Below are 27,266 nucleotides of genomic sequence, written 5' to 3' on the forward strand. Positions count from 1 at the left end.
TTTTGTCGCAATTCTCTGATCTACCTCAGCCCTCAAAAGCTGATACTTGAATAAGGTGTTATTACAATTCAAATCGCTTTAGCGAATTTTACCAGATACTGTGGTTTAAACATATATATCATATCTCTTCTGACACCAGTGAGATTTGAGTATGTAGTCAAAGGCACTACAATATTTTGCTGAACAGGGATGTTATAAAATGTGTCCTTAAATTAAAAATACTTGTAATTCTTAAAAACCTAAATTAGCTAAATGTCTTTGGTCAGTATCTGTTAGAATTGATTTGGGTTCAGTTGGTACCGTTAGAAGGGAGAAACATGCGTTTGGTAGAGATCCAGAGCACCAAGTTTCAGGGTGAAGCGAACTTCTCTTGTGTGTAAAGCAGTTGTTAAAGTCTCAGAAAGAGAGATTTGTACTGGGAATGCCGTTGGCATAGTGATAACTATCAAACTGAATGGAGTCTTGGAAAGAACAACACTTGATAACAGCTGTGTTTGCATTAAACATTTTTAGAGTTCAGTTCAGAGCAGTTCTGCACCATATATGTAGAATTTTTATGCAGAATTTGCATACGGAAAGCATGGAATGCTCTTTACTGGGTAAATTATTTGCTTCTGCTATTTATTACACTCCCCTCATCCCCTGGGCACACGTGGCTGCAAGTATTTGAGTTAGTAGAGAAAACAGGTGTGTCTGGTCAGAAGAGCTAAAGGCATGCATTCAAGGGAAAAGCAGGATTTTTGTTTCAAATGAGATGTATAATGCAGTCCTCCCTCTGGGTCCATCTAAACTGACCTTTTGGCAAGAATGAATTAAGGCATAGATACCATGGCCCATATTTACCTCATCTAATGGAGATGTTTTAATTCTGTCCTTATTAGGCAAAAGATTTAAGCACAGTCTTAAGTCAGGAACATTGTACTAGGCTTACTCTCTCCTCTGAGGAAGAGAGGTTGCTCTAGATGGTCCTTCAGGTCGTCTATGCACTAAGCCATCTTCTCTTTCTTTAGAGAGACCAACAGGGAATTCGCATTATAAGACTGAACTGGTCCAACAGGTCGCTTCAGGTGGAAGGGGCAGTCTCACTCCTCTTCCTTGCCCTTCTTCCCAACTATGTGGATTGATTTCCTCTGTTGCAGCAGCTCTCGTGCTTGCCTGACTGCATAGTAAAAGCTGAACCAACTCACCAGTCTGGAAGAAAATTACCTTTTTTCTTTGGTCAGGTGGAGCAAAAACTTTCCTACAGGCTGAGTGAATTGCATCAGGGGTCAGGGGAGTGCCAGGGAACACATAAAGAATACCGTGACATGAAGGGTTCTTTCCTTCCAGCGGAGCTCGCCTCAGAAGGTTGTCTGACTTCCTGTTTCCCAAAAGGCCAAGGATCACAGCACAATACTCCATCGCCTGCAAGTCTCACCTCATGTTATTCCTGGCTTTGGATTTGGAAATGGAAGAATTGCGGACATTCAGCTTCTTTGGAGTTCTTCTGGCAGCGGTGTTTTTCCATGAACCTCAAAACAACTGAAGGTGAAGCTCCCAGAACTGTGTAAGTCCCACCTGCCTCCCTGCTCCCAGGATAGCATAACCTGAATGTGTTGGAATTTGGCTGAAACACTGCAACTAGTATTCTTTTTCCTGCAGAAGGTACCTTCTGATTTTAATGACCAAAAGTGTTAAGTACCTGAATTTTACATGTCATGTGAAAGATAGCATCTCTGTCAGCAACTGCCATTAATACCATCTTGGGTCATCTGTTCTGCAGTGATTTAGAGAGTAGGATGCAGCTACCAGCTCAGCAGCATCACTGGCAGCAGTTTAGGTGTTCTCCTGAAACACTGACCTGATCCCACCTGACCGGCATAGCTCATGAAATCAGATGGAATTTCACAAAGGTATTATCACTAACTGATTTCACCTGTGTCCATGGTAACTGTACCACTTTTCTTTCCTTATGAGGGAGAGGTACAAGGAGTAATAGCAGTAATACCGATTCTGTTGGTACTTTTGCTTTTCTAATCATGGTTCAATTTTTGAGAGTTTTTGAGCCGGAGATTTTTTCCTTCTTCAGTCTTTCTGCAAAGAAAAAACATCTCAGCAGTAGACTTTCTTGTAGGCCAGCAAGAAGAGTGAATGGTGGAAGCAGGAAGATACAGTTCTGCTATGGTTGTGCCACCTATGTAAAAGCTGCATCCAGGTTTTAACTCCTGGTCATTGCTTGTAGCTATCTTAGGCTTCTGGCTTCTGACTTGTGGTCCTTATGGCATTTAGCCTTCAGCAACTGAAAAGGCTGCCAATTCCCCACTGTCCACCCAGCCACTCAGCTGCAGTCATGGCTCCACAGCAGAAGCAGTAGCATGGGTGATGTGGCTTATCGGCTATCGCCATCGGCAGTCCAGTATAGGAAGAAGAGAGTATGAGTGGGGGAAACAACTGATGTGAAACAGTGAGGGTGTAGGAGGGTTTCCACAAAAAAAATCGGCAAAAGGCACAGAAAATCCACGCAGAACCGTGGAAAGTTCTCTTTCCCAGTGTCACCACAGTCAGAAGAACAGAAAACGAACACAGTACCTGTCTTCTGAACCCGAATTTTATCTTGAATAAAACTGGTTGTGCTTGTTTTAAAACCAGTTCAACCATTAAAATAGTGTGAGACAAGTGGAAACCATCAGAAAACTGTGAATTAACGTGCATGCTAGTTCTCCTGCAGGTAGTGGTGAGGACAATGCCTGAATGTCCAGAGATCCTCGTGTTGATTGTTCCTGTTCTTATCAACTGGAGATTCAGTCCATCTTATTTCTTTAGTCTTCCTTCAATGCCACATAAGGTTGGAGGTGGCGGTAGGTACCACTTGGGGTCTAGTGTCCCTGGAGTTGAGACATTCTCTGTTCCATATGGCTGAACACTGGTATATAATCAGATTTCATTTGTGGAGCAAGAGTAAACTTATCTTTCATGTTCCTCCTTTGTATGCAACCTATAAAAGGCTTCATTGTTTTAAAAGAAAGATTCTGGGCTAAGGGACAGCTGTGCAGTTTTGGAAACATTTTTTTTATTTTTGTTCAGGCTAAGAACAGCATTCATCTCTTAAGGCTGCATTTCACGTCGAGGGAGGCAGCCTGTATTCCCATGGTTTGAAAGGGACAGAGTGTCTATGGGGTAGGACCTCCCCACTCTCAGTGTCCCCTTGTGCTTTCCAAGTGCTTAGCATTCCTTACAAATTACAGTCTTTTGTGGTACAGAATACTGTGCTATTTTAGCCAATTGGAGGGGTGGTGGTGTTGGGGGGAATATAATAGGCTGAGAAGTATTTTCTTACTGTGCTAGATGGTTTGTTTAGGCTTCCATCCTGCAACAGGGTCTGAAGGCATGGACCCTTACAGGCCCGGTGGGACTCCCTGTGAATAGAAGAGGTCTCATCCATCCTTAAGTGTGGCTTCACATGTAAAATCCACTGTCAGCTGTAGCACCTCCATATACTTAAACTGACCAAACAGTATAAAGGAAAGGAGCTATCAGATATAAATCCCAGAATACTGATAGGCAACTTAGTTACTGAGCAGTAGGCAGGTGCTAGTGTTCATTTCAGGTGGTAGAATGATTATTAAATCCCAGATCACTTGAATCCGATAGGAAATGTGAAAAGAACAAACAAGGAAATAGCTTCTGAGATGAAAAACATTTATGTTTACACTAGAGAGACAATAAGCAAATTATTGACTTCAATAATCCCATTTTCAGGAGGCTGTGAAAAGTGTCAGGAGAAGGGTCCAGAGATCAAAAGGAGACAAAAATGTTAACAGATCTTCCCGAGAACAATAATGTGGCAGCGGGAGACTTGTTAGAGCCATCTAGGGTGACAGCATGGAGGGGAGAGAGACGTACATACTCTATAAGGTAATCTAAAGAAATTGGCCCTCCCTGCTTAAAGCAAAAAGAGCTGAGAGCTGGCAGTAAGCACCAGTAAGCCCTGGGGAACTACTAAACAGCTGTATTGCATATATTGTTTTTAAGAATTGTTTTCTCAGAATAGTTTGGTTGTAAGATCTGTCCAGATTCTGTAGATCTAGGCTTTTCACACTGACAGTGGTAGAAAACAAACAGCATCCTTGGAGCAAAGTATTTTTAGTTAGAGCATGAGTCTGTGTACAAAAATAATCTGTGAATCAAATATTATTTTTCTAACTTAAAAAAACGAGTATCTTCAGCATCCAGTTTTTCAAAACTACAGTGAATTCTCACAGCTTTGCCCACAATTCACGTATCCATCCATCTCTTCATCCACACAAATCCAGCATAAATTGTAAATTTAAGCATACACTCAGGTGAGTGACATTTATTTAACACCTGGTGCAGTAAGGTGCAATGGGAAGGCAGTACATGGACTGATTTCAGGAATCTGTCAAGAATAAATGTTATTGATAATAAATGCTGAATATGCAGCCAGCATATATGCAATAGAAAACAGCATTGCCTTTATTTCTGCTGTTCTGTTTATTTCATTCATTTTCATCCATACTAAGTCCTAACAAATATAGGATTTATTCTGAAGAAATCCCTACAGAGTTCTTTCCTTTTAGGGGAAGAGCAAGCTCCTCAGTCTTAGGGTAAGAACATATTAGAGGTAGGAGAAAGTAACTGGGGGAAAAGTAGGTGTTTCCCGAAGGTATGCTGATTTGGGAGTTGAAAGAGGAAAAGAATTTGCTGGAGTCTTGTGAGAAACAATCACCCCTTGGGATAATCCAAACTAATAAACCCTCTCTTTGACACTATTAAGAAATTTCTTCCTACATTCTTAATGCACCACATTTCCTGATACTAATGATGTGGTTATTTTTTTCCTCAAGTGTGTCATTCCCATGACACTTACTATTCAATAAAATCTCATTTCTCCCATTAAGATGCAAAGGAACACAAACAACAAGAAACAGTTCTGTATTTTGAAAGACTTGGAACTCCATTTTGTTGTATCCCAAGTAATTTAATAAAATAGTAAGTATGGTTTTACCTCTGACTTTTGACAAGTTTCTTGATGTAAAATGTCCATTTAACAGCTGTGCTACCAACATGAGCTCAAAACTCAAAACATCCATGTGCTCTGAGCTATACGTCAGCAATGGCTCTGAGTCACTTCTCACCTGTCTTCGGCTGACACACGTGCACTAGTACAGTCAAGTGCAAAGAGCTTGGAACTGCCTCCCCATGTCTGGGCACAGTGTGGGAGAGAGCCAGGATGCCAGAAGTTAGAGGATGCACTAAGCAAAGGTTGAAAAAACTGTGGCTTGTGAGCATCTACTCATGGTTTGCAGAAGTCTGTGTGGTGTAGCTGTTTTCACGTGCTAAACTGCAGAGATAAATAACTTTCTAGTCATTATTCTGCATATTCCTTATCCCTGTCTCTGGGTATGAGTAGGAAGAGCAAAAGCTCATGTCAATACAAAGTGGAGAAGAGTAGCTGCTTTGTTTAAAGGTGTGTTCCACCTCTGAAAAAAACTGAAAATCCCTGCTGTAGTCCTAATATGCAAAGAGGAGGAAGGTGACTGGGGACAGGAGGAATTTTTTTATGCTAATGGAATCCCACCTCCTGAAGATGCTGCTCTTTTAAAGAAGGTCTGCTTCTCTGAAGAATTGTGGAGGTGGGGAAGGATTACTTTCTTTGCCACAGAAATCTGTAGGGCCCAGCCATATTACTCAGATAGCTGGCAAGAAAATATGCTCTTAAAGATCACTTCTGTTGTACTTGATAGGAACTGTGTCACTGATTTCAGTGGGACCTGGATCAGGCCCTAATCTGTTAAAGAAATAACAGTGACATGACTGTTTTCCCTCCTGGCCCCCTACTTTTGGCTGTTCTGCCCACCACAGTGTTTATACTTTCTCAAGCTGGGCTGGTTTGATTGCAGCAGCACAGACAGACTGTGTATGCCTCTGACCCAGGGAGCTCTTACAGCAGAGAGAAAGCATTGTGCTGCAGCTTTTTGCTCAGGCAGCTCCTCCAATTATTAAGGGAATAGCCTCAAAGAATCTAAGGAATCGCAGATATTCTGGGGGAAAAAAATCTGTTGGCTGAAAGTGACTGTAGAAAAAGAAAAGAATGAACTAGCATCTTGATTCAACATGTCTGTTATATCAATCATTTACTCTGAGTGGGAAGCAAAGATATGATCTAATAGGTGCAGGATTCTTATTTCCTGTTAGAAGCCGAGCATACCTTTTGTGTGAAATCAGAATGTTTTTATTTTGGTTTATTCACCAAATATTTTTATCAGCTAATTTCAATGGTAATGTGGCAAAAAGCATATAGATTGTAACGTTTCAGACTATATACATCTCTTTAAGATCTTCTAGCTCTTTTATAAGGCTTTATAGTATATATTCTCCAAAACTTTCAAGTCTTTTGCTTTCTAGTGATGTGCTAATTTTCTCCCTGTGTTGCCCAAGCTCAGGTTCATACTTAGGTAGAAAAGTCATTCTTTTCCTTTGAGAAAATGCTAGTGTATGTACAGTTAATGATAGTGCAATCATCCTCAGAGTTTACTTCTCTCACATTCCAGAAAAGAAGATAAATTAGAATAAAATGGCAAGTGCCATCATCTGCTCTAGAAATCAGTGGTGTACTCACAGTGATAAGCAGCTGGATCAATATCCACATTGATATTTAGGCATCTAACTATCCATGGATTTCACTGGGAATTCAGACACTTAATTAGGATTTAGTTTGAATATCGCGGTGCACCTGGCTCTATGCCTGGTATGAAGTGTTAGCAGGATCAGCCCCCTCAGCTCATATGCTCAAATCTGCCATGATCCTTCTGTAGGCAAGCCCATGTGCTCCCCAGTGACTTCAGTGGAGTCAGGAGAGCCTGGAGGCTGCTGCTGTGGAGCTCATTTTAGAATCTGAGTCTAAGTTTTATTATGAATGAGGAGCTTTCCATCTTTTCTTTGGTCTGTGTGGTGATTTCTTTGCCTCTAAAGTATCACAGAAGCAAAAAAAGTCATTGGAATAGGTTAGCAAAATGCAAGACACAAGCAAGTAATTGTTTCAGTAATCAACTTTAAAGGCTGGGACACTGAGATTCCTTCAAGACTAGTTCCTTTCTCCTCCCTGGATTTAGAACCAGTTAGTGTTCTCTGTAGGCAGCACAGACAGTGTTAGGACAGTGTAAACATTTCCTCTGGGACAGGTTTGGAGTGACTGGAGTGACTGGCCTTGCTCAGGAGGCAAAATTGTAGCTAATATATCCCAAGGAGGAACCAAATAGCTCTTAATGCAAAGCCAGTCTTGCATTGACCTTGCCAAGCCATGACCTTGCATCTGGTTGTATTACAAGATGTGTAAATAGACAAATGAGCTCTACCAAATAGTCCAGATGAAACAGAAGAGTTGACATATCCTTGTTGTTATTTTTTCCTTCACCCAGCTTTGTGTCATCTGCAAACTTTATCAGCAGCAATACTGTCTCTTCCTCTGAACTCGAATATTATTGAACAGCACTGTCCACAGTGAGATCCCTGTGCTACTACCTGTGCTATGCCTCTTGGAGCTCCCAGACTATGTTCTCTGCACCTTTGGACTCGATTTTCCGTATGGAGTGGTTTCTTGGCCATGTTCAAGCCATAGACTGGGTGCTGAATCAGTTTTTATAAAGTACTATTTTTAAATTGACGTTCTGTGAAGTGTACCTTGCGGATTTTTTTGATTTATTCTGTCAGCTCCACTACTTTTAACCAAGCAAATTTATAATCATGAAAACATTTTAAGCATTTAAAACTTGTATCCATTTCATCAAGAGGATTGATACTATCCGGGTTGTGAGCCTTTGGCTTTACAACTGATTGCATCTCATCACAACCTTATAATAGTCTTATCTGGATTTGATGCTGTGTTGACCCTTTACCCACAGTTCCCTAGTTTTATAGAAATGTTGGTACATAAATTATTTTCTGCAAATCCCCTGCTTTTGCAAGCTTTCTTAAATAAAAACGTACAAGCTCAGAGCTCCTTGGACAACTCTTCAAGACTCCTAAGTGTAAATTATCTCATATCTGAATCCAGGCATAAGACAGTATGATAGTAAGTGCTATCAGGAATCCCGGGAGGGAGCAAGCACACGCACATTCATAAACACGTGACATAACAGTGGGCATCATACCCATAGAACGTGTTTGTGGATTCAGCACTGAGATTCTGGGCTGAAACCATAGCCTGGCTAAGTCCTCTCTAGGGTTGTTTTGAGGGCTGTGACAAGCCCTGCGGTCATTGAAGGAGGATCAGGGAACTACCTCCATGTCTAACAACCCTGCGTAATCTACTGTTTTCTGCTCCACATCCAGAACCCGGAATGGCTCCAGCAGAAGATATTATCGCCTTGACCTGCTTCTACCAGGCTTCCCTCCTTGTGTCATGGCTTGAAAAGCACTATGCGTAAGACTGACGACATCCTCACCAAAGTGGAGCTTTCTTTAAATGCCTCCAAGGCTTGGAAACTGAAGATTGCTGTAAGGTAGGAGGCCATAGATGAGAGAATTCTTTCCCATATTTTCTTTGTACTTCGGCAGTGTTTACCAGCTCATCCTTTGTATTTTGAAACTTAGAAGAGAAGTTCAACTATTTTGCTGGTTAGTGCTTTCTGCAGACGTTGAGAAACCAAACTGCAGCTTAATCTCCAAACAGTTAATGTACATTTCTAGAGGAGACAACTGAGAGAAAGGTGCACTATCTTTATAAAGAAAAAAAGGAAAAGCCCACTCAACAATTACTTTTCAAGACAAACATTTAGGCAATTTGCCAGAAAAATGTAAAATGCTGTCCATCATCTGCAATGTGCATCTTGCGGCTTGTCCCAGCGACTGCTTTCAAGCCTTTGAATAAAACCTAGAAAAAGTTGTATTTCAAGGAATAGCCCTGGAAAGCTTTGATTCATTGCTTGTGTTCAGGATTTGTGAGATGTACTATAATTGCATATGTTATTACTCTTGCAATATTTTGTATTACGTTACTGCATGTTTATAGACCAAAACTTTATAGACAGATAGAAAGCAGCCTGAGAAGGAGGGGAGACATAAATCAAGGTATAAAACTGCCCTGAATAATATTTTATGTTTCACTATATTGACCTGGAATTACAGGATAAAGACATTTTCCACTCGTGCACTGTTCTTTTCTTGCTTTCTCTGTGTGTCTGTTTCAGGCTTGTTGGAGTTCTTCATTAAATCCAGAATCTGTATCAAATGAGCTGTAGTATGCTGCAGCACATAAAGGTTTCAAAGCAACAATTACTCTATTATTTCAGCAGAGATTACCTGTTTGAAATGAAACCCACACTGAATCCTTTCTGACCTGATCCTTATTGTGATACTGATAACAAGCCACACTTTCCAGTCTTTATCTTACCTCCTACAGGGTAATCTTTTCTTCTGGAGCTTAATTCTGCTAATAGCACCCTTGACTGGTTGCCAGACAACAAACACAAGCAGGTGAAAACTGAATGGCTCCAGTCTGACCGCTGATAACTGCTACAGACTTTTTATTCTCAGAATTCCCTCCAAAATATACAAGTTGACTGGTGGACAATCAATTACATTCCTTGTATGCTTCTCCCTCCTTCAGACTGGTTATTCTTTGAAAGAAATTGTGATGATCTTTTCTACAGTTTCAGATTTTTTTTCCCCTCCTCCAAACAACAGTAAATAGTAATTCCAGATGGTAGAAATTACTTTTAAATTAAACCAGTTAATACAGGGAACGTATGCTTATCTAATTCCCCTGTTTTAAGTGGTAACGATACGATGGAAATGGGTAAAACTGATGTGCAGTGAAGGTATGCAAAATAGTTTGAGATTGTAAAATGCTTTTTTCCCCCCTTTTCTGATTTACTGTCCATGAAAATGAATTATAGACTTGTGAAGAAAACAGAAGTTTTTATTTGCTGAACTCAATAGGCTGCTTTCTGGGGACTTGAACTCTGCAAAGTGCTGAAAAAAAGATTACTGCATTCCACTGACAATTTTTCTGTTTGAACCAAATGGGAGGGATGACAGTATGCTGTGCTCTGCCTTTCTGCTTCCCAAAGAAAACCTCAGGACAGTTCATTGTTCCTCTGCTGTGTGCGGAAAAGTCAGGCCCCGAAGCACATGCTTAAAAACTTTGCTAAATTATGCATTTGAGCCCGGACTTAGCTTTAAACAGTTCCTCTTAAAACCAATGAGTGCAGAAGATCCTTAGCACCTTGCAGGTTTGGACCGTATGTGAATCAAAGCTGTTATCATAAGGAGGATGGTATAAATGGAGCTCGCTTCACTGAAGTCAGTGAACATGCATTAATTTACACCAGCTGAAGATTTGGTGGGGACTCATTTGTTTCTTCCAAAGTGATTTTGCTTTTACCATTTGAGTATATGATTATAAGGTAACTAGTTAGTGCTGAGGGGGAATATGGTTGGCTTTGCTGGAAAATATAAAAGTATCCACTGTTCCTTCAGGGAAATCATTTTAATAGATAACAGCATGTTGTACAATGTTTCATCAGTGATATTTAGATCTAAATTAGGAGCAGTTGTGAGATGGGTTGCCGATTTTCTTGTGATAAAAGGGAAATAGTTCAAGAAATATAGACCAGATGTTATCTTAATCCAATCCTCATGTACAAGAGCACACTATGAGACAGTAATAATAGTCCCTTCTACCTGTTTCTAATTTTCCCGCTCTGAAACACCCCCTGTGAAAAATAGATTAAACCAACACATCATTTATGAATCGGCACTAGGCGGGTTTGAGTTTGTATGGAATGCAGCATGCGTGGCACAGACCGGAGGGTGCAGCCGCTAGATTTTGATACATGTTTAAAAATGCTCGTTTGACAGTAACGTTTAAGACAGCAGCTCTTAGTGATTTAAAAGGAGAGCAGCCAGTTTGGGTTTGAATCAGGCTTTTGGTTCAGCATATCCCTACACAGTTTCAAATTTGTCATCAGTGTTTCTAGGCAGTATATGTTATACAATCCTCAGCAGGCCAAAAAAGAGGGGGTTGATCCTCAGCTGCTGTAAATCAACACTGATCCATTGATTTAGATGGAACTACACTGATTTGTACCATCTCATGGTCTGGACAAAGTGTATTAACTTTCCCCATGAAAATCCTTCACAACAAAAAGCTCCATTCACAGTCCTACTGGATAAGCAGTAACTAATGTGTCTCTGTTCTCGTAATAATGTTTAATACCTGCATCATTTCCTACTTGCTGGGGCAGTCGAAACATTACTCTTTGCCTTGACGTAAGAAGTTGAGTGCTGCGCATTTGTAATATTTGGGACAGCTTTTTCCATAACTCCCTGTCTGAGCTAAAACATTTTGCTGGAATATTCATGTCTCTTGGCATTGATATGCCAAGGAGGCATTTGGGCAGCTGTCTAGCAACTCAGGAGACAAGACTTTTATTTTCCTTTGAGGAACAGAGTCATACGAAAATACTTTATTCAGCAACGTTCAGAACTGTAAGAACGACTGGAGATTTTTGTTCACTGGAAATAGCAATAGCTGTGAGGACAGCAATAATACCAACAGCAGTGTTAATAAGACTGCTTTATCTAGAGTAGACACCTTCACATTTTGGAGTATTCCAAACTATTTTTCAAGCAGAGTAAAATCCTGTTTTCCAGATCGGATATTTTTGTATTTCTATGAACAGAGGAAACAAGAGCAGGCGATGAGACAATTAATCTTCAGAGGCTGCCCACACAGCTGGCTGTCTGCTGCAAGGACTGTGCAAGGACGGAACCAAAGTTTTCCCTTTGAAACTAACTCCTTTGCTCTTCATTTATTTTTCAAATGAATGTATAGCGTTGCAAATGGATTCACCCCTCTGATATTTTTTGTGGGTTTTCGTTTTTTTTTTTGTTTTTTTTTTTTTTTCCCCAACAGCTTTAAAGATAAATGGGCAAGCTTGTGTTGGAAAGAATGGCTCTGAAGGGCCAAAGGAGGCTGTAGGCTCACACTGGAGAGCTGGAATCTCATGGATTCCCATAAAAGGTTCATAATCTGACTGTGCATCTATAAAGACTCATGGGTGATGTATCAACACATTAGGTACAAATTATAAGGTATTTCTGTAGGAGAATATTTTTATTGTGTTTTAACCTGTTAATCCAACAGCTGTCATTTTATTTATATTGTGTACCTCAAGGCCCTACTTATCTTTTGAGGGTCTAGTTTTGTTCAATTCTGTACAAATGCACGCACTGAAATTCTCTTGAGTCAGGCAGTGTAGTAAGATGAGACAGGTTGATCAACAGGAACAGGAGGGGATGGGATCATAAAGGAATGGCACAAAAAGATGCAAAAACAGAGTCCAAGTTGTCGCATGCCCTGGACTGCTCACATCAATGGGAAAGCTGTCATTTGGGATAAGAGTGCTTCAGTAATATAGATGGAAAACTTGATGGATTAAAGTAGTTGATGAGAGAATAAAATGAGAGGAAGAAAAATGTGGGGTGGTTGAAAATAGTTATAGGAGAGAGAATCCACCTGGCAGACAACCTGTTGATTGGGGAAGCTCGAAAGGCTGCAGCAGCAGAGATGAATACACACATGTAATCAATGCAAAGTGCAGTTTAGAGATCTCAGTGCTAAAAGGCACCGGTGGTGGTGGTAGTGGGGTACGTAGGTTAATACTGAAAGTGTGTTATTAGTAATGACCAAAGACCTTTAGCCTCCTGTCCAAAATCCTTTTTTACTGTATAGAACGGGAAAGTAAACTCTATCATGTTGGGCTATTTAGTAAGCTATTAGTGCATTCATCTTTTCATCATTTGACAGGTGGAAGTAGTAGTCCAGCTTTTAGTTTTAATTATAAGGGATTCCAGATGTAGAATAGGACATAAATTAAAACCAGATCTACTCATATGTCTTTTCAAAGTAAGCCAACTTCAAGGTATCTGCTTTTCATTTCAAAATGTTATTAAAGCTATTACTAAGAAATTCATAGTCTTAGCATGCTCCAATAATTGACACCTTTAAAGTGACTAAACAGATTTAGAGTGTGCAGAAAAGTAAATTTGTCTTAGAGAATGACTCTAATCATCCATTTACATATAATGGACAAATCAGTGTTTGCGTTTTGAAAGGCTGGGTGAGCAGTCTAGATGGCTCTTTCCGACTACTCCTCCAGCCTGGCCTGACTGCTGAGTGTTAGGTTGTTTCCGTGATTATGCTACTATGCAAGTGAAGATAAAGAATTAAGGGCTGATCCAAAGCCACTGAAAGTCAATGGGAGTCTTTTCATGAGCTTTCCATCATAGTCTCCTCCTCTCATGTTGACTTGAGCCATGTTACATTATGTTAGAAGTTGCATTTTTTTAAAGAAAATTAAATCCAGAACCTTTTTTTTTTTCCGGTGACAGTGTTCTTAAACCCCTAACTGTGTAAAGAAACCTGCAGATTCCTTTCTAAAAAGCCTTTCTTTCCCCAAGACCTATTTATCTAGTGATACGTTGCAACCATGCAAATAACGCTGTACATCTGACTTCATAAAAAGTCTGAGGTTTCCAATAATTAGAATGATAGCTGGCAAGTCTGATAAATTAGAGAAATAACTTGTTTGGTGTAAACTGAGCCTGTTTCTGAGGCAGAAATGTTAGGCTTTTATCCTCTGGAGTGTGATTGAAAGGGTGAGAAGTTAATTTGGCAGCTTCGCTTCTATGGTTTCATAATGTTTCTCCTCCCCCCTCCCCTCAGCTTCAGGGAAGGACTGTGATTTCAGTACTTTGCGCCTGCCCTCATACAAGGCAAGAGCATGACCCGAAACGAAACCCCTCTCCCCAGGGCACATCCTGAGCAGTAACAGCTTGGCTCAAGTGTTTCTTATGAACAGCCGTCCAGAGCACTTGATCTAAATCATGCCATTTCCTTCACAGTATGGCACAGTTAACAAGTCAGTGCATCAACACAATCTGCAGATGGCAGTTCAAAAGGTGCACGTTCCCCAGCAAGATAAAGGGCAATGAGTTCCATGGGTTAGCTCATTACTTGGATTCAGGCAGGGGCTCCGTAAGGGTGTGAGGGAGGAAAAGGGGGCAGGCAAACCTTGAGAATGCATGTCTACACAAATAAAGCCAGCATTGCAAGAAGCATGTTATTGAAGTAAAGTGCAAACAGCTTGCAGAGCATGGCTTCCTTCAGAGGTGGCTTGCTTCACCTCTGAAAAGCAAGGGGAAAAGGGGAGTGAAACCGGTAGTGATACGCAGTGCCTGTGCGCCTTCATTTATCTGCAAGGCCTGGCAAATACGACACTGTTTCCTAAGCAAAGCCCCAAAACTCAGAAGAGGCAAGCAAGCTATCAGCAAGGGCTGGGGCTCGTGGTTGCTCTGCATCCTGCTTGGGAAGGAACCTGTTTTCTGGAGTGTCGCAGAAGAGCTTCTAGAGAGCAGTGTGCACTCCTGCACAAATTACATTAGAGCTAAACGTCCAGTGAAGAATCTCTGAGACATATTAGTCCTTTAGACTTCAAAACAAGCTTAAATTGGAACCATATTGCTGGAATACTTCTTAGCTAACATTTATATTACTTCAGTTACCAAATCCAGACTAAGTCCCAGGACTCGGCAGGGGAGGACATAATATATTAGGAAGTAAGATGGGGGTGTGCACTTCTGGCCTCCTATTTTATATAAATGTACAAAAAGTTTCCTCACACTAGCGAGGAAATGACTACAAGGCCCTAAAATGCCGATTTCCAGCGGCAAATGAGGGAAGTCCGCTGCCCCTCCTCCCCTCTCTCCCCTGACCATTCTGTGTGTGCCATGCCTTGGGGATAGTTTGGATTACTTGGAGTAAGACTGTTGCATAGAAGCTCAGGTATCAGAGCAGATAATTATACACATATAGCTAGATACAGCAAAGGTCTCAGTGAATTGTCAGAGGATGAGATACATCTCGGGAGACCAAACAAGCCTCCCCTATACTGATCTTTGTAAATGAATCTCTTTGGGAACTATCAAGATGGTGCTTTACCACGATTTTCACTGCTGAGGAAAAAGGAACTCTTCCAAGCTGTTTGTTTTCCAGGTTGTATCAAAAGCTGGCGAGTGAAGATTTTTTTCTTTCTGAGCTTATGTTAGTATGAATGCACTGAAAGGCGCTAGCATATGTGCTGATCTCTGAGTTCCTGCAGCAGAGAAGTTCAAGGCAGGTTAGGCATGAGAGAAACAGTAACCCCCCTCCCCTCCCCATAATTTCAAATCTACAAAGGCTGACTTCCCGGTGAACTCCCTGCTCTACATCGCAATTCCTTTGGAGAAACAGTGCTAAAACTGGGAAGGGCAAATCCTGAGTGGCTGCTAGGCAGAGGTGTGTTGAACTAAGTTCATTCTTTGTGTAATTTGATTGATTTAGTAGAGTTATGCCAGAGAGAAATTTGGCTTCAGGCTTTTGGGTGATGTGTCATGTTTCTTTATTTAACTTATCGAACAGGTGCCTAGCAACAGCATCTTCCACTGGTTTATCCAGAAATCTTCACTTCTTTCTTTCATTATCCATTCTTTAATATCCTTCCAAGCTGTGCTGAGTTAAAAACTCAGCCAAGACTTCAGGCCGTGCCCCACTGGGACACACAGGTACGCAGCACATTTCACCAGGCCCTGTATCCATTTCTTTCTTACAACAGTGCCTGGTAATTGCTGTTTTTCTCAATTCAGTGAGATAAATGAAGGATAAAGAGCTGTGAGTCTCAGAGATTTTTCTGGACTTGGTGAGTTCAACCTTAAGCCAAAGCAGCTGAAGAGGACTTCAATGGTAAGGAGCTGAACTTCATTCCGTTAGAAATGTTCCAGCTTCTGCTGAGATTGGCAGAAAACAAGTGAGCCCCAAAGGTTTCAGACCTGAGCTGACAGGCAGCAGTCTTCAGCAGTGATTCAGGTTGTTCACAGCTGCTGCACAGTGGGACTTCTCTAGAGCTCTTTTTAAAAGCTGCAGTTTCTGTACTAGAAATATCTTTGCCCAAACAACAGGTCTAGGACATGCACATGTCTTCAGACACAGCTATTTATTTCTCCCTGTTGGGCAGCAGCCTTCAAAATATTTTCTCTTCGCTGCAGAGTGCAGTGCCCAGAGCACTTCCAGTGAGGTGGCTTGAATGCAGTAGGGCTCTGCCTTGGCTAAATAGATCCTGCTTCTCTTTCAGAGATGTCTTTCATATCTCAACGTGGTATTGCGTGGTGCTGTACTGTACATCATGTGTACCAGGGTTGTAAGAAATACAATCATTTCTATCCCTTTTCCGGTCCCTCTTGAGAAGACATGAGGAAGGAGAGATGAACAGTCCTTGTGCTCAGCCTTTCCTGCACATAAGCAACAAAGCTGTGTGCCCTCTGTGCTCTGTCTGTGTCTTTTCACTGGTATGGAGCACAGCTTGCCATCCTGTGTAGATGGTGGAGGGCCTCGTTCATGAGATCTATGGCAGCTGCAGCCTGCCTAATCTCTTATCTCTGTGGCTGTATCCTTCACAGCCATTGCTTGCAGAGAAAGTATTGTTTGCTTTCTCATGTTACACCTTAAGTTCAGCCTAGTAAGGTACACCTGACAAACAAACATGTGTGACTTATGAAAAGGGTTATATGACATGTTGCTTGTAATAGCAGGAAACAGAACTTAGTGAATAAAGTCCCTTCCAGCCTCATCTTCCCATGATTTCCCTCCTAATGATGGATGTCAGAGAAGAATATGGTTTATTCTGGTAGTTCTTACCGATCAGCATGCTCATATTTCTTAGAACTACAGTGGAAATCTCTGGTGTTGTGTTGAAACAGAATCTCAGACCCTCACAGTGCCTTAGTCTTCCAGAAAACATTCTGCATCTTTATCATGACACATCAGTGTTATGATAGCACTGAGAAGCCCTGAGGATGGGGACTCCGATGTGCAAGGAGCCATATACTGAGACGTGAAATAAAGAGATCGATCTCTTTATTTCGAGCACACAAACCTGCATCTTCTGCCTCCCAGTCCCATGCTTTCATCGTGAAATCACTCAGTTCTTTCAGCTGGATCTCCAGGCTGTGTTGTTAGCACTGTAGTTTCTCTGTCCCTCATGGAAACCCCAGGGCTGGGCTTTGCAGACTCTCTGCAATTCTATCCCTTTGGACTGTAATTGATCTGGAGTCAGGTGGTGGTGTAACATAACCCCTATGGAATCTGTTGGTGAAGTTTATGGCCATTCAGTTAAAAGAAAAAAAGAAGGAGGAATATAGAGGGGGAGTAGGAAGTGAATTGAGTTTGAGTTCTGGGATGTGAAGCTGTGCTGTTTCACAGCCTGAGGAGAAAAGCTTGTAGAGGCCTTGGGTATGGAGAAACCTGTTACCAGCTCACGTGCCACAGTCCTGCTCAGCCTGGTCATGGCAGCCTGTGTATATACAGAAAAACCTACAAAGAAATGCCTGTCCCCAGCTCTGGTCAGCCTTTGAGCCAGTATGGAAAAGCAGAGAATTGCAGAGGGAATGCAGAGGATACTTAAAAAAAAAATAAGAGAAAGAAAAAAGGATTGCTCAGTTGATGGCTCTGCACTGCCTGGCTGTGTGGCTGTAGTAAGCCTCTGAACTTCTGTTTCCCCTTACCTAAATTTCCAGGGCTTTTGTATAGTGAAGGAAGATATTCCAGTGTGGCTCCTGGGTCCCTTGAGGTACTGCAGGTAGCTTCATGTTATTTGCAGATTTGAACAGCTGATCCTAGATTGAAAGTCTTGGAATGAACTGAGATCTCCATTGACAGTACTGGATTTTCTGATTTGGCAAATTCATCTGGGATGATAGAGATGACAGGCCAAAAAGTCATTCTTTCTGTGACAAAAGAATCCCTTTCACAAGGTTTTGTAGAGGTTTGAAGATATTCTTCCAGGTGCAAAAAGTTATAGAAAAGATTTCTTACCCAGCTGGTGGTCTTCCCCTGTGAGTTACACTGAAAATGCCAACAGTGTTATGTGATAAGCATTATGTGGTAAGTATGTGATAAGCAAGGCCATAACTTTGTACATTTGTACAGGTATCCCTGCATTGCTGAAATCAAAATAAATAGAGTGAAAAAGGCTGCTGTGAGAGCTCAGATCATGACCGTATGTAAAGGATTGTGAGACAAATACTCGTAGCTTTGCTGCAGCCATGGTGATTTACTGATACAAGGGAAGGAAACTCTGTGCGAAGCAGTAATATTTGTCAACAGGCCCATTTGTACAGCTAGAACAAAAATGGGCAGGCCTTTGAACGCACAGTCTAGGTATTACTGTTGTTGCTGTCATTACTGTAATCGAGGATCTTGCTTTCCAGGAGGAAGAGAGGAAGCCAGTTCTCATCCCAGACTGTAGGCAGACTGTTCCTGTCTCTCTCTGGGCTATTGGGGCAGTCCTCATCTTGCACAAAATGCAGTCTTATAGAGTGGCTTTGGAGAGCCATCCTGCTGCTGCCACAAGTGCCAATACCACTCTCGTATGCAAGTGAAGCGTGAAGGATAGAAAATAGCAGTTGAGGAGAGAGAGGGGTTTGCCTTTAAGCCCTGACTAAGGAGTGATATCTACGTCGCATCAGCCACCCAGACATCCTAGGAGACCTCAGGTCCTTGATTACTCTCCTGTGGCACATTTTTTTCTTTTGCCCCTCAGAGGCTCCTCCAGCCAGTACTAACAAGGGAAGATTTCCTGAGGTAGTGGTAACATGTTTCAGTCCCCCTGCTAACATGACCCTATGCAGCATGTGCTGTGGGTCAAATGCCCCTGTACACTTAGTGTCCTGCTGATTCCTTTCCTAGAGACTGTCCCGGTCCCTCTTGTCAACCCCACTCTGTGAAGGCACTGTCATATGTACTGCACACACCAGGGTCCCGGTGCAGAGCAGCCTTCGGGGTGATCTCTCTGCCCCCGTGGCCTCTGGGTGCTGGCCTCCCAGAGCACTCCCGGACTGCATACTCTTTTCTGTACTGTTACTCTGTTCTACCTCAGCGGAAAATGAGACGTAACAAGGTTGAAACCAGTCAATTTGTAGTGAAAAATAACCCCCTATAGAAATGTTCAGATCAGTAAATGAAAACAGTAATAGGGACTTCTGAATGACTCTATGGCTTTCTTAACAGAGGTTATAATTTTCCATTGCATTTTGTCGGACACTTACCACATTTGTAGAATGCTGCTGCTTTACTATTAAGCTCTACCAGATTCTTCCATTGGGGTGAAACTTTTTTAAAGAGAAAATACTGAAGCCCCACGTGAAAACAGGAAACTCCATGAATTTTTTATAGTGAAATTTTTCCACTAGGGAAACATCCGTATTTTGCAGTTTGCAAAATGTGTGGGACCATAAACTGTAAAACCACATAGAGAACCACAACTCCTTTGTACTTTAAAAATAGACATAAAAGTAATTTCTCCAGAAAGAAGGAGCATATTTCTAAAGGTGAATATTTGTAGGGCTTATAAAAGCTATTGGTCTGTTCTTGGAAACTGAATGATAATGTTTAAAAATGGAAAAGACACAGATTGTGGTGAGTCTATTGCGACTGAATCATCTCTGTAGTATGTGCCTAACTGGACGAGCCATAGCACAGCTGCGTGAGGATGTGAAATGTTCCCACCCAGCATGTGAGCCCCTGGTTCCCACTTTACCCAGAGATGAGGGGACAGGAGAGATGGTGCACAGAGATGAGCAGGCAAGTGGTGGAGAAGGTCATGAAGAACCTCAGGCTATTTCATTTCTCCTACAGTGTACCAGCCAGCGGAGCTCAGCTGGAATGAGAGAAAAGCAAGCTGTTCAGGCCACAGGACTGCTGTGTTTCCCCCCACTCTGCAAGAAGTGGTAAGCAGGGAAGGGGTCATACTTTATTCTCTCAGCTCCCTGGGGGTGGTGCAGGAATGACCACACTCAAGGCTTTGAGCCAAAACTCAGTCTCACCCCACTGGCTGTGTCATTCCTAGTAAATGAGACCGACACTTCTCTTTTCCTGTTCAGATCAGCTGGTCTGTAGCCAGGGCTGTGGAGGACCTGACAGGGCTGGTCTTTAGAGCTGCCCAGCTGGGAGATGCACGTGTGGCAGGATGGTGGTTTTTAGCAGATGCTCTGTGCCATGGGTCAGCACAGGGATGTCATCGCAGGATGTCAGGAGGTATTTCTCTGCTCCTGGACATGCCAGAAAGACAAGCAGCCACCATGATTGCCTGAGGCCCACGGTGTTCGAAAACGGGGTGAGACATCCAGTGCGTGAGCGGGCAAATGGAGCAGTGGGGATTCCCCAGCATCTAATGCTGGCTCTGGCTCTCTTTTGGTGAGACGAAAAACCAAGGGCAGGATATCTTCCTCAGCATACCCAGGCATCTTGTCTGAATACTGAATTGGACCAGGGCAGATTCTAGGCAAAGCAGTTGCCTTGGAGCTGGCAGATTCCTTGGCCCTGCTGCCTGCTCGGTGCATGCCAGATCTCTGGAGAGCCAGCGCTTCTGCTGCTACTTCGGTGGAGAGGTTGGGGTGTGTGGAGCAGGTGGCCTTTCCCAGCAGCAGCAGCAGCAGCTATCTTGCTGTCCTCTCCTTCTCCCCCAGCAGCAGGAGCAGCAAACCTTGCTCAGCTCTTTTCCCTTTCCCTTCCTCCCTGGCTTTCAGCTCTACCTCTGTTTCCAGGCAAGAGGAGCCAGTTCCTGGCATAGCCTCCTCTATGGGTGACAACATTCACTCTCATCTGTGTGGCAGAGGACACTTTATCTGACTCATAATTTGATAATGATGTTCTGTTTATCAAAGTTTATCCTGCCGTTTCATATGGATAGGAATGTACTTTTCCATGTGCTGCTCAGTCCTAGTGTTGTTGAATACTGTAATATTCTGGTCTGCTGTTTGTTTACAGCTGCCTTTCATCTTCAATTATCCACTATATTTTAGCAGTGGATAACTGACTGATTCCTGTATTCAGGCCAAATCCTGCTTGTTTGGCTCATGTGAGTAATCTAAGGAAGTCTGACACTTTGTTCCCTGATCTGTCTGGGAATGCTTGCATGACAAGTCATCCCCAGGCATGGGACCTATGAGCAGGAGTGGAGTTCTGAGGCTGAGACCCATCTTCCTTTCATTGCATAGGCACTGGGCAAATGCACCAGTCTCAGAGTGCGACTCTAGCTCTAGAAAGTCATCCTGTTCATGGCCAGCTGGATAACATTAATTTTTACAGGCCATTGGTACACAGTGTGGAATATACCAGCTGCCTTTCCATTTTCAGGGAGGGGTGAGACAAGGCCTCGGGCCATTCCACTTGGACAGCACTCCTGAAAAGGGCAACTAGATGAGTTGGAAACATGCAAAGTGAAAAACTTTCCCAGTTCTTCTGTGCAGCTGTCATCATTAGCACAAACAGGCTGGTGCTGCCAGAGCTGCTCGGCTACCCGCTGCTGAGACTCATTTTATCCAAAATCACTGCCCTGCTCTGCTGGCAAATGTATTTCTTTTGGATGCCTTCATTTAGCTGAGCTACAGAGTACTGGTAGCGGTTTGTCTCAGGATGGGGCTGCAACCGCTCCGTTTTTCCTACCTTTGTGCATGCTTGAAGAGGTCTGGGATATGACCACTACAGAGCTCTGAGGATGGACCAGGGGACCAGGGTGTTGTATGTGACTGTACATGGAGCAGGGTGAATTATGTGAATTTAGAATAATTAATTGCTTTCTGTCATATGCCACCACCACTTCCACAATGGGATCACCACCTAAGAGAGGAGAGCTGGTCCATGATAAGAGCATTTCCTTTGCATCTGGGAGACATGGATTCAGTTTTCTGCTCTGTTACGGATTTTCTCTGTGAACCTCAGAAGGTAACTTAGACTCTCTGTGATTCAGTGTCGGGTGTAAAATAGTGGTAATAGCCTGACCTTTCATCACTAATGCACATAAAAGAAAATGAATTAAAGAAATGTGAAGAGTCAGCCATCATTATGTTGAGAGCCCAAGGGAAAGGAGTATCTACCCTGAGGAGATGAACTAATTGGGAAGGACTAAAGTAAATGGATGAGGTAGTTTAGGTTTGGGGATGAAAGGGGTAGAGGTATGGACAAGGTGGGGCAGGGAGATGTGATTGCTGGAAAATATTTGGCAGACGTGGAAGGAACATGAGGGTGTTGGAACTAGAGTCATAAGGAGGGGAATGAATGGGAGAGCAGGAGGTGTAAAAACCCCCTAGAAAAACCCCTAATTTTTTAAGAGAAACTGCATCATGCTAGAACACTGTTTTGAGGACCTGGGCTAGAAACTGATGAAGGACAGTAGGGTGTTGTGGGCTTGGTGGCTGCCCTCCATATGCACGCTGAGGTGGCTGCAGGAAGATTTCCTGCCCTGCTCACCAGGATCACTTGGGCTTGTTAACTGAAATGAACCTGTAAATGTCCCAAGCTGAACTGTTTGTCCCCAGGGTCTATCTTTGACTTATTTGTTGGTTTACTTGCATTTTTCTTGAACAAAGTCCACATTGTCTGCTTTTACAAAATCTAAATATTTTGGGGTGTAAACTGGCAGTGTCTGGGTAGAGCAGTGGGTTTACAGTTTTGGATGTTGTGCAGTGTTTGTAAATAAAGTTACAGTGCAGATAGCAATAGCAATCATGACAATTAAGACCTCTGGTGCCTGAACTGAGCAGTTTGGCTGTGCTTTGACCATCTCTGTGGGCTGTAAAGACAAGACAGTCTCTTAACAACTGCTCCATGGGTCACTTGTGTGAGCCTTACAGCTTCCAGCTTTACCAGTCTTTTCCAACACAGGGAGGGTCAAATGTAACACCAGTCTTTCAAAAGGCTCTAGCCAGGATCCAGGGAACTACAGAACTGTAATACAGACGTTTGTATGGACAAATTAGTAAAAAATAATGGACACGTGCATAAATATGACTTACTTGGGAAGAGTCAACGTGGTTCCTGTGAAGGGAAGTCCTGTCTTACAAATGTCTTCGAGTTCTTTGGTGGGATCAATGAACAAGTGAATAAGAGTGATCTGATAGATATAATCTGCTTGGGAATTCCAAAAGTCTTTACACAAAATCTCCCACCAAAGACTTTTAATGAAACTTAGCAGCCATGGGATAGGAGAGAAGCTCTTTGGATGGATAAATAACCAGCTTAAAACAACAGGATACAGAGAGTTGAAATAAATGGTCAGTTCTTGTGGAGAGGGAAGTTCACCAGTGGGGTCCTGAGCTGGGGTCTGCGCTGTTCGACATATTCGTAAGTGGTCAGGGGAGGAGAGAACAAACAGTGAGAAAATGTGGTGGTGAGGCAGGATTTAGTCAGGGGAATAAGGTTGTTGACAGATAGTGAAAGAATGTAAAAGAGCTTGCAAGACTGATTGACTGGTCAACAAAATGGAAGGTGAAATTCAACAGACATAACTGTGAAGAGATGCATACTGGGAGAAGTGATCTAGGCTTCACATTTAAGGTGAGGATCTTTAAGCTGACCACTACCACTCAGGAGAAAGATGCAATGATCACTGTTTTTCTTGGATACTTCTGTGAAAATGTCAGCTCAATGCTCAATAGCACTCAAAAAAACCCAAATCATATGTTAGGAATTACTAGGAAGGGAGTGGAGGTGAAAAGAGAAGATCCTTACACTTTTATATAAATCAATTTATTGCCTAGTAATTTGGTGTGGTATACAATTCTGGACCCTCATCGTGAAACAAATATACCAGAACTAGAAAACCTTCAGAGAAGAACAGGGCTGATAAATGTCTGGGATGGCAGTCAGGATTTGTTAGCCTGGAAAAGCCTGAATCAGCTGTTCATGTATCAGTACGAGAGCTAGAGAGCAATAGGAGCTGATTCATTCAGCTAATGGGAGTCCTGTTCAAACCAGACAAAAGAGATGGGTAGTTCATCTCTGGAGCTCCTTGTCAGAGGATGCGTAGATGGATGCAAAAATAGTTTTAAGGGAGATTGTACAAATAGTTGGAAGAGAGATCTGTGAAGTGTTTCTAAACAGAAGAACCATGAAATCCACTAGGCTGAGCAGAGTTGGAAGCTGGAACAGTATTCATAGGCAAGTATCATAGATGATTGCCCTGTTCTTACTCTTTCCTGGATGTCTCCTTAGTATCACTACTGGGAAAAGGATATTGATTTTTGCTCTGACGCATGAGCATGACAATTCTCATGTTCTCACCTATGTGCGCTTTATGGGCAAACATCCACTGGACATTCAGATTCACATATAGTGTTGTACTTTAGTAGAGCAAGGTCTAATCTCTGTGGTGAGGAGGCAGTTCAGCTCTGGATCCTAAATTCAAAACAGCATAGTCTCTTAAGTTTTTCACCTTTCTAGAAGGCCTTTCTACAGATCACCTCATAAAGAAGTTCAAAGGATGTTGTCCCTGAGAAGCTAGACAGTATGGTCAATATTCTTGAAATAACGGTTTCTTCACGCACCCTTATTTGCAATTGGAGGTAACAGAAAATATCACTGCTTTTGTTTCAGGACTAAACTTTTAGCTGATTGTATCCTGGCCTCTTTCACCAGTGGAGACTGGAGACTTCTCCCTGTGGAGACTGGAAGTGCTATCCACGTTCCCTCCAATTCCTCGTAATTCATAAAGCTGGCTCAAGAACATGCTAAGAAGATTTGGAGAGTCTTTGTTAGCCAAAACAGTATTGGTTTTCTGATCTGCAAAAAGCAATGACCCATCTAATGCTGGTTCTTCTCATTGAGGATGTGATATCACCATAACATAGCTGGCCTTTGTATCCCCATTTGCACTGTTTCTACTCCACAGTTTAGCCAGAAATTAGCCAGTGCTAATTCCATTGAGGCAAAGTGAGCCTGTTCTTGAAGTGCATAAAATATCCTCCTTAGCTGGAAAGATTAGAACAGTGTACCTTGAAGATAAATAAAAGAAATCTTCTATCCAGGCCTGTTGTCATCTGCCGTTTCCATCTAGAAGGCAGATTCAAAACATTTGAGAATACTTGCTGAAATGGTAATGAGCCTTTGGTAAATTCAGTACAGTTTCAGCTGGCAGCTCCTTGAGAAATGCTCAATATTTTCACACCTCTGTTAAAAAGGTCAATAAAAGGCTTAAAGAGGACTGACTTACCTGCAAAGGAATTGTTCTCTTCTGAGCTTTACTTGAATTCTGACAATACTCATGAGACCTTTTTTTACTTGTTACCCTTCTGTTCTCTTTTTCAATTGTCCAGCAATTCTGATTTCTTCTAAGCAATAACAAGGAAGGGTGGAAGGAAAATCACTAATGGCAGATCTCTTTCATACTGTTTTTTTTACAAGGAAGACATTTTATTAAGACTCATCCTGAATTCCTGTCCAACGAATTAACAGATTTCCACCTTAAGTATTCAAATAGTAAGTACGTCATTTATTTTTGCTGGAGCTATGAAACACCAGGGACAGGAGCAAGTTTAATAAACTGGATATATATGAGACATCATCACTGTAATTAACTGGATTATGCAGTTTAGATCCTGTCCATGTTGCCTATTGGAAAATAAGAGACAGCAAGCCTTTTCAGTACTGAGAATCTTGATTTTGGCTTCCATATGTATCTAGAGTGGATGTTACCTGTTGGACTTCCAGACATCCAGGGAACATTGCTGCTTGTTTCACCAGGAGGGCTTAGGCTATCTGGGGAGAAAAATTCTGGAAGAAAATTCTAATTTTGATCATTTGTCAATTTTAATGCATTCATATATGTCATATCATCAAAGCATCCAAGCTGCTACAGACTTGAGAAGAAAGTTTTACAGCCGTTGTAACACTTGGGAGTATGCGGAGGAATATATTTGTGATTTATAATCACTGGAAAAAGAAGAAACAGTTCCTTACTTGGACAGTAACTGTTACTCTTAGCAATGTGCTAGACACAAAATCTCTCCATAGCTTGCTCTCGGTTCTCTCCACTGTAGATTCTACTATAACTTACAGATCCAGAGGAGATGCCCTTGGAATTTACAATCAGGACACTTTTTTTTCATTCCTGCTGTTTTTTCACCCCCACAAAAGAAGATTTACCATCCCCATCTGGCTTTTGAATGTCTCAACAACTTTCCATGTCTTTTCAACACTCCTCCCTAATACCTCATTACAGAGTTGGTGGCAAGATACTGTCTTTCATCTGCTCATTCATTCACTTTACAGAAAGTACCTCAAGTTCTCTGTAAGGATATCTCACTAGGATTCTAGTATGGGTTTTTCTCTTTGACCTTTTCACAGCCCTGGGGCATTCACCAAGTATTTTGTGGTCATGGTAGCTCATGTGAAGAGACAAGAAATACAGATTCAGCCGTAAAGATGTTTCTATAGGCACGGCTATCCAAGAGACCTCAACTGCCTGTATGGATACATGAGAAGCAAAAGTAGAATCCATGCGGACAACACATCTTGAACTATAATTACCATATGGTAAATAGTCATTCTTTATTGTATTGTCAACAGTCAAGGAACCTGCTCTGATGTGGAGGCTTGGGGTATTGCTGACAGAGTTTATGGATGAATCTTGGGGGAATACTCTTTTTCCCACTTGACACTCAAGTCACTTTTCTTAATTGTAAAAACATCTGTAAGAAGAACTGAATGAGTTGTAGGCCTTGACAGCTGATCTTCCCATGACTCATTCCACAAAGACAAACTTGTCTTACACTTGTCCTTTATCTTCATCCAAAGCGTTTGCCAAGAGGAGTGTCTGAATTTTGCTTAAATTATAATATTCAATTTCAGATTTTCCATCTGAAGCCTTTGCTCCAGAAAGAGAAGGGAAGCTTCATATTGTGGCAGTAATAAGGTTTTAAGAGTTATTTTGGATAGAGCCAGGGTATTTAGGAAGGCATTTCAGGCTTTTCTACCTTTGTGTATAAGGTTTAAAGAGGAAAGCTGTTTTTATTCAATTTCAGGTTGATATGAATTAGCTTCTGCATGAAGAGATGTAATTTTTACTTGGATGTTAATGGTTACAATGGGGCCACATGCAGATGTTAACAGCAAGTTGCCTACACCTCAGCTACTTGTCTAGCTTCCAAAATAATGAATGAAGAGAATTAAGGTGTATCAGTCTCTTCCCATAACAATTGCCTAAACCAACTCAGACTATGTGTTCCCTAAATTGTCTATTTCATTTGTTTTCCTGACAAGGTCAGAGGTAGATGTCTCCAGTGTAGGTATCTGAAGTGACTTTAGTAACCTTCCTCCACTATGGAGTTCAGTAGATCTTGTTCCTCAGAGCCTTTTCACGTTCATTGCTGGGAGGTAGCTCTGCAGTCTTTCC

General features: G+C 42.0%; 1 long non-coding RNA gene across 1 annotated transcript in view; it reads left to right on the forward strand.

The window, feature by feature from the left end:
• Positions 1-8,489: 8,489 nt before the first annotated feature.
• The window catches only part of LOC142409821 (uncharacterized), a 71,820-nt gene continuing 53,043 nt past the window's right edge, over positions 8,490-27,266 (forward strand). Inside the window, exon 1 of the long non-coding RNA XR_012775785.1 lies at positions 8,490-8,501. This is a non-coding gene — a long non-coding RNA (uncharacterized LOC142409821). The remainder of the gene's footprint in view (positions 8,502-27,266) is intronic.

Source organism: Mycteria americana, chromosome 5, assembly GCF_035582795.1.
Source record: "Mycteria americana isolate JAX WOST 10 ecotype Jacksonville Zoo and Gardens chromosome 5, USCA_MyAme_1.0, whole genome shotgun sequence".
Classification (NCBI taxonomy): Eukaryota; Metazoa; Chordata; class Aves; order Ciconiiformes; family Ciconiidae; genus Mycteria; species Mycteria americana.